Source organism: Sinohyriopsis cumingii, chromosome 2, assembly GCF_028554795.1.
Source record: "Sinohyriopsis cumingii isolate HCF-2022 chromosome 2, ASM2855479v2, whole genome shotgun sequence".
Taxonomy (NCBI): domain Eukaryota; kingdom Metazoa; phylum Mollusca; class Bivalvia; order Unionida; family Unionidae; genus Sinohyriopsis; species Sinohyriopsis cumingii.
The window spans coordinates 6622537-6632013 of record NC_142962.1 but is presented as its reverse complement, the minus strand read 5'-3'; the positions used below and the strand labels follow the sequence as shown (position 1 = coordinate 6632013).

At 34.1% G+C, this 9477-nt stretch overlaps 1 protein-coding gene across 5 annotated transcripts in view; it reads left to right on the top strand.

Moving 5' to 3' along the window:
* Positions 1-9477, top strand: part of LOC149804287 (ras guanyl-releasing protein 3-like) — a 269841-nt gene that overhangs the window by 83091 nt on the left and 177273 nt on the right. For 3 of the 5 annotated variants that reach the window (XM_089938466.1, XM_089938445.1, XM_089938473.1), the window contains exon 1: positions 2068-2346. The exons of the other annotated variants lie outside the window; for them this stretch is intronic. The gene's annotated coding sequence lies outside the window, so the exon portion shown is untranslated. Of the gene's footprint in view, positions 1-2067; positions 2347-9477 lie in introns of those variants that run through there. 5 annotated transcript variants of the gene reach the window in all.

Sequence of the window (9477 nt, the reverse complement as noted above, 5' to 3'; positions counted from 1 at the left end):
TTGCATAAGTGTCCCACTGCCATGATTTTAAATTGTGTATTTTGTTAAAATTGCATAGGTGTTCCACTGCCATGATTTTAAATTGTTTATTTTGTAAGAGTTGAATATAGGTGTCCAATTGCCATGAGTTTAAATTGTATATTATACTGTGCTGTAAGATTTGCATAGGTGCCCCACTTCCATGATTTTAAATTGCATATACTGTGCTGTAAGAGTTGCATAGGTGTCCCACTGCCTTGATTTTAAATTGTGTATGTTGTGTTGTAAGAGGTGTCCCACTGCACTGATTATAAATGGTGTATATGTGCTGTAAGAGTTGCACAGGTGTCCCACTGAACTGATTTTAAATTGTGTGTTTTGTAAGAGTATTGATGTCCCCCTGCCATGATTTTAAATGGTGCATGTTACGTTGCAAGAGTGCATAGTTGTCCCTTTGCCATGAACTCCTTTCTGATTGCTTTCTCATAGTTGTCAAGTCCAGTTTGGAAGACTTGCAGATCTGGTTGATTGGATTGGTAAGTAGTCCATTGGAATGTCTGACAGGTAATAGTTGACTGCTGGATACTGCTCTCAATCAAGTGGTCATCAACTTTTTTGTCTCTCCAGGCCTTTAGGTGCAAGCAGGAAAAATAGTTCAGTATCCACTTGGCTAATGTGGGTATTTGAGAAAGCTTGCAAGTAGCTTTCCTTGGGTTGGTGGTTATTCCCAGGTGTTTCATCCACCAAATATACTGCCCACCATATAGTGCCTATCATGTGCTGAAAAATGGCGTTTAACCCATAGCAACAACAATAACAGCATTTATGTACAGACATTTTTTGTCAAAATCCCTGTGTGTTCATTTCTGATGCTGCAAAATTATATTTTATTATCATATGACCAGTGTAAAATCAGTGATATATCTAGTATATGTGCAGCATGTTTAGTCAGATGACTCAGTTTTGTATTGCTAATATATATAATTACATCATTATAAGCAATTACCAACTGGAAGTAGGTCAGTTCACCCTTCCGTTTTAGTATGTAGTAATGTATTTACTGGCATATAACATATATGTAACTGCAAATAGTATAGACCCGTTTCTGCCCTTACATGATGCAGCAGCAGGTCATGGTTTAAGTTTTTCACTGGAAATCATTAGTAGAAGGAACAGGATAGACCTTAATTATTTGGTGTATAATGCATTGGTGGATCAGGATTTATACTGGAAATCGTTAGTAGAAGGACCAGGATAGACCCTAATTATTTGGTGTATAATGCATTGATGGATCTTGGTTTGTACTGGAAGTCCTTTAGTAGAATGAAACGGTATAGACCCTAATAATTTTGCACATAATGCAGTGGTAGATCTGGATTAATTCTGTTCACAGTTGGGCTTACGCTATAGAGGAGCATTTAAGTACAAGTAGTCAAGGACGTGTTTGTAAGTTGGTTATTAATCAACGGGGAAAAAGCAGCACTGTGTTAATCTTTTTTCCCACTTAATGAATGTCTCCAAAAACTGATTTTAACCTTTGGTCTTTAATTTAGGCCTCTTTTCTTGTCTTTTTTTTAGATACTCTTATGAAAGGTTATTCTATGTGTCATGTTTTTTTCTTCTATCAGTGTATCTATTAAATAGGCTGAGTTCAACATTTTAAAAAGTTCAAAAGAATGAAAAAATATGCCAGCTGAAATATTAATCCCCCTGTCCCCCCCATTACATGCTTAGTCCCAGAGTGTTATGAAAGATATATATATATATATATATATATATATATATATATATATATTCTAGTTCTACATATAACTTGATGACCACTGTGATTTTGGTCTTTTTTATAAATCACCCTACAACAAAAGTGTACTTAGTTCAATCATTATGGGAGCTAGAGGAATTTATATACATAGACCCTGACAGTGTCTGTCAGCATTATGATTGTTTGGATTAATAAGGGTCAGCTCAGGTAAAATTATTACTATTAGTAGGTCATTACCTGGGATATTTATGGTAACTTGTAATTCAAACAGTAGTAAATATGGCTCCAGGCGTGCATAGGATGTACCATAATAGTTTGAGGCCTGATTGATATAGTTGCCTTACAGCAATGACAGTATAGGAAGTGACTGCTCATAACACATCATGCTAGTTGTGTGACCTGTCCAAGCTTTCAATCTAGCAAGGAAAGCCCATAGAAACAGTTGATCTTGGTCACTGTTATTTAAATATCAGCATTGAATACATGGTTCACTTGTCAGAATAGTTTCACAGTGATAATGTACTTATATTGGAGAGGTTGTAAAAATTATAATCAATTTTTTCATGGATTACCTTGAACAGCAGGAACAGGATTAAAAATATCAGGTAACAGCTAACACATTTATGTTCACAGTATAAAGCTGTATGTCTTTATTAGTTAAGTGCTACATCACAATTGTTGCACAATGCATTGTCAACTGTTAAAAAACAAATAAACAAAACAACAACTAATTATAAAATGGGGACCATACTAATTTTAGAAAAAGGATAAATTTGGAGACATAGCATGTAATATATTCAGTATGGATTTATGTGTTGTGTATCATAACATGCAATATATTCAATGTGGAGTTTACTTATTATGTATCATAATATGTAATATATTGAGTTTGTTATATTTTAATTTCCAGTCTCGTCTTGTGAATAATATGTTATACAATTACAAGCATGTGATGAATTTTTTGTTGCGGGGTAGGGGGAGGGGCTGGGGTTGTGGAGGGGAGCAGGTAGTTCTAATCTCATTTTAATAGTAGTGTTTACTTGGTATAGTGAACGTGTATATGAATACATGATACATGACAAAAAAATACAGTAAACTAAGCAAGATAAAACAGAAGATGCATAAGATACAGTACCAGTCTGATTAAAATCAGATCTCTACTGTTATATATGAAGATCCGACAGTGACCTCTTAGGGGTCATGTTCTGGTAACCTGTGTTATTATCATAATCGCTAATTTTATCAACCAGTCAGGTGAAGTCTTATATCTTTGAGTTTGGAGACAGTGCACTGTGGATGAAAAGCATGAATGTGTACCAAACGATTTGTTTCACTTTCAGATTTTTGAAGCTGCATTTCCATTGGTTAATTCAAAGGTCACCAGAACATGACCCCTAAACGGTCGTCTGGTCGTCGTCAGATCTTCATGTAGGAAAGCGGAGATAGTAACACATTATGCAAAATAGGTACACAAAATAGATTCATAATTCTATGGTTTGTGAAAGTTTAACCTCAGTACATTCATAAAATAAACACCACTTTTCATGACATTATATCATTACTAAATGTCTATTGCAACTTAAAATTTAAAAATAGGTTTTTGCAAGCACAAGTAATAAACTATCTGGTTAGATTCAATTCGGTTGCACTTAAGAGACATATTACAAAGGAAAATTTAGCATGTTCATTATACCTTGGATTATCCATTGAGGCTTGATCAGGAATAATCCCAAATGGGTTCCTGGCTGTTCTTCATGATTTAGGGTAAAGAACTTTAAGATGATCCTATAAGAAAACATATATACAGTGTACAAGCTAATTAAATTTAAGATCATCCTATAAGAAAACATATATACTGTGTACAAGCTAATTAAAAATATGATCAACCTATAAGAAAACATATATACTGTGTACTAGCTAATTAAAAATAAGATCATCCTATAAGAAAACATATATACTGTGTACAAGCTAATTAAAAATAAGATCATCCTATAAGAAAACATATATACTGTGTACAAGCTAATTAAAAATACATCAGCCTATAAGAAAACATATATACTGTGTACAAGCTAATTAAAAATATGATCAACCTATAAGAAAACATATATACTGTGTACTAGCTAATTAAAAATAAGATCATCCTATAAGAAAACATATATACTGTGTACAAGCTAATTAAAAATAAGATCATCCTATAAGAAAACATATATACTGTGTACAAGCTAATTAAAAATACATCAACCTATAAGAAAACATGTACAATGTACAAGCTAATTAAAAATAACAGGTTATGGTGATGCTTTACTTAAAGGATTACAAAACCTGCAAGCAAGATACAAACTTCAGCATCAAATAAAAGCAGAACAGAACAGGACACAGAATTCAACAAATAGAATTAAAAAATTGAAAGGTGGAAAAGAATTGAATGAATAGGTGCCACAAATTCATTATTTGCTAAAGAAAAAAGTATGTTTGGTTGTATTTATTTAAGAAAAGAAGAGAAAGGAAATTACCTGAAATCAATTAAATAAAGAAAACTTTCTTCAATAATTATTAGCTTGTTTGATTAAGTGAGATTTTACTGCAGTTTAAGTCCATTTCTGTTGATAATAAATAATAATAATAAAAACAGAAACATTAATAATAATAATGTGGACTTAGTATAAGACCTAATCTTTGGAAGCTCAAAGTGCTTTACAGTATTAAATAACACATAAAAACATGTACAATGATAAAATCACAAAAACAAACACTATGAAATTATGAAACAAAATAAATGCTGACAATAATTAATAAAGTAGACATTATTTAGACTTTAAGTCTGTTTTTTTAGTCGAAAGAGACGAGTTTTAAGAGCACTCTTGAATGAGGACACGGTGTCCTTTTGTCTAAGATCTATGGGTAATTTGGATTGAACAGGTAGCCAGTGAAGGTTACAGAGCAGGGGGGAGATTTTCTCAGTTCTTTATACTCAAGGGAGTCTTTGGTAGTCCTGTTGCATTCCATGATTTTATTGAATTGTGAAAGAGGTTGTTTAATATATGCTATTTACTCTTACAATATTATTATTACAGCCTCTAATATTATAATATATGCTATTTACTCTTACAATATTATTATTACTGCCTCTAATATTATAATATATGCTATTTACTCTTACAATATTATTATTACTGCCTCTAATATTATAATGAGAGTCAGATACTCTTTGAACCACTCTGATGGCCTAGTGGTTTGAGCGTCCACCTAGGATGCGGGATGTTGCAGTTTCGAACCCAGGCAGAGTCATACCAAAGACTTTAAAAATTGGTACTAACAGCTGCCTCGTTAGGCGCTCAGTGTTAAGAGGTTAGTGATAGGACTGGCCGGTCTGGTGTCAGGATAATGTGGCTGTGTTGGACATGATGCTACATGTCAGTGGTATGATGTCGCAGCAATGGACATCACTGTAAACTGCCACACTTGACATTGTAGCGGCAAGACTGAAAAATTGTTAAAAATCTAAATCACATGTGTACGCATGCATGCACATATACACACTCTTTGGAAATTGCTGATATATATGCCGGGCCTCTGTTCTTCATGATGTTATACACAAGGTTTTGCCTAAGTTATTGCTATTCTAAGTGAGGAAGTTAGTGGCATGGGTATATAACGTTAGTATGGTATCAAATCTTAACATGATTTATTTTTTAATTTTGGAGATATGGCAAATTTTCACTGGAAAATGTAGATTATGAAGTAAACTTTTGCAACAATTTTCGTACATGTTAATAAATTGATTCATGTTGTCAGCTTACCCATACTGTTGGGAAGAATGGGGCAGGAGAAAGACACATCAGATTTCAAATGAAAATAAAATTATCTTCAATAAAAATGAATTATAAAAGCATTTTTAAAAAAAAAATGCATGACTAATGGTTTTTTGCTCACCTTGTCATAAGACTATGTGAGTTCATGGTATGTCCCTGCATCTATCAACAATTGCTTGTTATTACACTGGAGTCCATATTTCTTATCTGATTTGAATCAGACTGGAATATGACTTTATATCAACAAGTTCGACAAAGAGTGAGATCTTTATGATGCGGTAACCATGCATTTGGCTGACCTTACTCAAGCTACTATGGTGGCCAAAATAGCAGTGTATTAAAATGTTTGGGAAGTAACCTGTGATCAGGCCAATTGAGAACCACAGCTTTGGTGTTTTGAAGAGAGCTCTTGTTCTCTGGCCATCTTGAAAATCTTATTATCACTTCTTCAACTGCTCCATTGGCCTAGTGGTTAGAGCGTCCGCCTTGGATGCGGGAGGACGTGGGTTCGATCCCTGGCCGAGTCATATCAAAGACTTAAAAAAATGATACTAACAGCTGCCTCACTTGGTGCTCAGCATTAAGAGGTTAGTGTTAGGACTGGTCAGCCTGGTGTCAGGATAATGTAACTGGGTGGGACATTATGCTACATGTCTGTGCCAGGATGCCCCAGTGCTATGAAAGATCTGGATCTCTGTTGTTTGACTCTACTAATAAATGAGTGTGTACCCACAATTAGAATTCACTACACTGCATAGTTTATGTTGTTCTTACTTGAAGTCATGTGACCAATATACGTATGTAGTGTCATGGGTTTGAACCCTAATAGTATGAAATGTGCAGATAATCCAAACATTCCCAGTTTACAACAGCATAGTCACCACAGTGATCTTTTTCTCGTTCCTTTAGTATAGGAAATAATATTACAAAACTTACGCATGTTTATTTTGTCATTTTGTTCATGTATATACACATTTCTGTTGGATCTCAAATTCAAGGTTGCATGCACTGAACTCATAATTTGTTAACAAATCATGGTGTCATGAATTAACTGAATTTAATGAAGTTTAGTCTTGACTGATGCGTGATTTTGAGCAAAAGTCCATACATGCAGATTAAGTAATAACATTGCCAGCTTCATTCAGTATAGGGAAATACTAGACCATGACATTTGCAACAAAATCAAGTTAAAGAGAAAAACAGAATGGTTTATGTTGTTGTTGTAGGGTTTAACACCATTTTTCAGCTCAAGATAGGCTATACATAGCAGCCAGTGTAACTGGTGGAGGAAGAACTCTGGAAAACCCCAGGAAGAACCACCAACCCACAGAAGCTACTGGCAAGCTTTCTCATGTACCCACATTAGCTGAGCCTGAGACTCAATCCCATGCAGAGAGAGGTGAGATGGATGTGATTTGGAATGGTGAGCGCTTTAGGCCACTTGGCCACTTGGGGCTCTGAATGGTTTATGTCATACAAAAGTCAGTGAAAGAAGTTGCTAAAATATTTGTATTTTAATGTTTTGCCATTTTTGCTATAGGTTGGAACACTATAGTATTTAATACCATTAATTCTCTTATTGCCATCTTTCGGATGCAACCAGAACATATAGTTTGTATACAGGTTAATATACATAAGCAGTTGGATTATATAATGGGAATTATTTGTAGATTGTAATTTATTTTATTCCACACGTCTGCAATTTAGAGCTCTTAACAGGGTCAGCCAAAGTAGGATTACAAGTGCTCAGTTGTAATGTTATGTCATGTTGTGTCCTGATTTTAAGCCCCATGGATATTGTTTTGATGGAATTTGTCCACCATGTTTATCATGTGACATGGCAAGAAATGATAGAGGCCACATGCTTGGGGCTTGTAATACTACTGGAATCTTTCCAATTCTCATACAAATATTTTATTTCAAGATAAAATTTTATCTCTTTATTCACATGAAACTACAATATAATTTGATCTATTCATGCCATTTTGCCCATTTCTGTAAATACCATATGTACTCGCTTATAAGTGGAGTCAAACTGCAAGCAACAATGTTCCTGATCTGTTGCAGCATAATGTACCTGCATATCAGGGTCTATGCTTTTTGTTCTACTGATTACTCCTAACAAACTGCAGACCCAGATTTACCGACATATCATGCAGTGGTAGATCAGGCTCTGTGCAGTTAGCAGTTTTATTCATTTTACAAGCGAGTATACACATAATCTTAAATTGGATCAGATTTCTTCACTTACACAGTTCTCATTAGTCACTATAATAAAGTCATCTGATTATTTTTTCTTTCATCAGTGTATTTAATTCTGTCATTTGTACTTGATTGTCACAGAAGTATTGATTGTGTTCTGATGGATCTCAAAATAATGTCTTGTTGATATTATCCAAGGAATAGCTAATATAATTTATAACATGCTACCTTCATTCATATACACATTCATTTATTTTGCTGTCACTGACATGCATATATAGTTAATTAAGTATCCTTTATTTGTTACTTTTAATTTGCCTTATACTGTACGTGTGCAAATTAAGCATGTGCTTTCACCAAGATTTGTAAAGAAGATTAATTTAGTAGTACATGTATTTAGTTCTGCTTTAAAAAGAAAAACATGTTTACAAGTTGATATTGATTATTGCTCTTCAGACAAGAAGACTAGTTTGCCGCATTAAATGCTTTTGTGTGCTGCATCGTGTTCACAAAACGTTTATGGCAAATTTTGAATCAGAAACATTTTGGCTTGCAGTGTCCTTTGAAGACAGTATTTGCCCATTACTCTACTACAAGCATTGTTTTGCAAAAGTGATTATAACACACCAATGACACTGATGCAGTAGCTTTTTATTCCTGCAGATTTCTAAGTGCTGTGATATCTTCAGCTACTTGGACCAGTTTATTGTAACTCATTGAACCCTAATGAGACCTTAACATATATTAGGTTTGTTTGCCATTTGTGACCAACTTATCAAAAATGATCCTATCCAGTAAAAATTTAACAGGTTTATAATTTGTTTTTATCATTGTCTGAAATCTGCCAGTTCATTAAGTCATGTCAATCAAGACTTTCCTTTAAAGAAAACTACTCCTACCTACCTAATCAGCCTTTACAGGGGTGGGCTGGTAAACGACAAACATAAAATTTTTATTAATGGCTTGAGACATAAATTCATTACCATAAAGCCCAAAAAATTCCACATGGCTGGTATGTTAGATGGTGGGATGGAAACCATGACCAAATTTTGTGCATGGCTTGTATTTGAAACAAAAAAGGTACCTTTTGATTGTGAGGTCAGTAGGTGAAAGGTCAAGGCCACTGAGACTTAAGTAAGGTTTCTGGAAAATAATTGAGTTCTATGTCTTGTACCTTATTGCTTGCTTCGGAAAGAAGAAAGACACTAGTTGATTTGGATTCAGATTTTCAAAGGTCAGGGTTACAGTGACTCCAAGAAGAGTCAATTCTGTGTCATATTAGATGGATGAAATCATAAAAAAAAGATTTATTTATTAAAATAATGTTACACCACCTGCCTCCTGTACTTCAGTTTTATTTCTGAAGCAATGTAACATTTATATGAATAGTTTATATACTGTGTAATTTGTGTATGCATATATGTGTGTGTGTGTGTGTGTGTGTTATTATCAGCTTGTATATTATATGTTTACAGTAAAAGGCCTCAAGGTAGGTTAGTTTGTCATTTGCAACTAATTGAGTCACCCTCTGAAAATAAAATCTTTATTATTATTATTGTTATTATATACCTTGGCCAAATTTCATTGGTGGCTTACATGTTTGGGCAGCCAGTTTGGCTGGCTAGCATGTGAGGCAAGGAAGAAAGCCTTTGATGGGGTCAAATGTCAGATCACCACAACATTGTCATGGTACACAAGTTAAAAGAAGTACTACTTATTTTA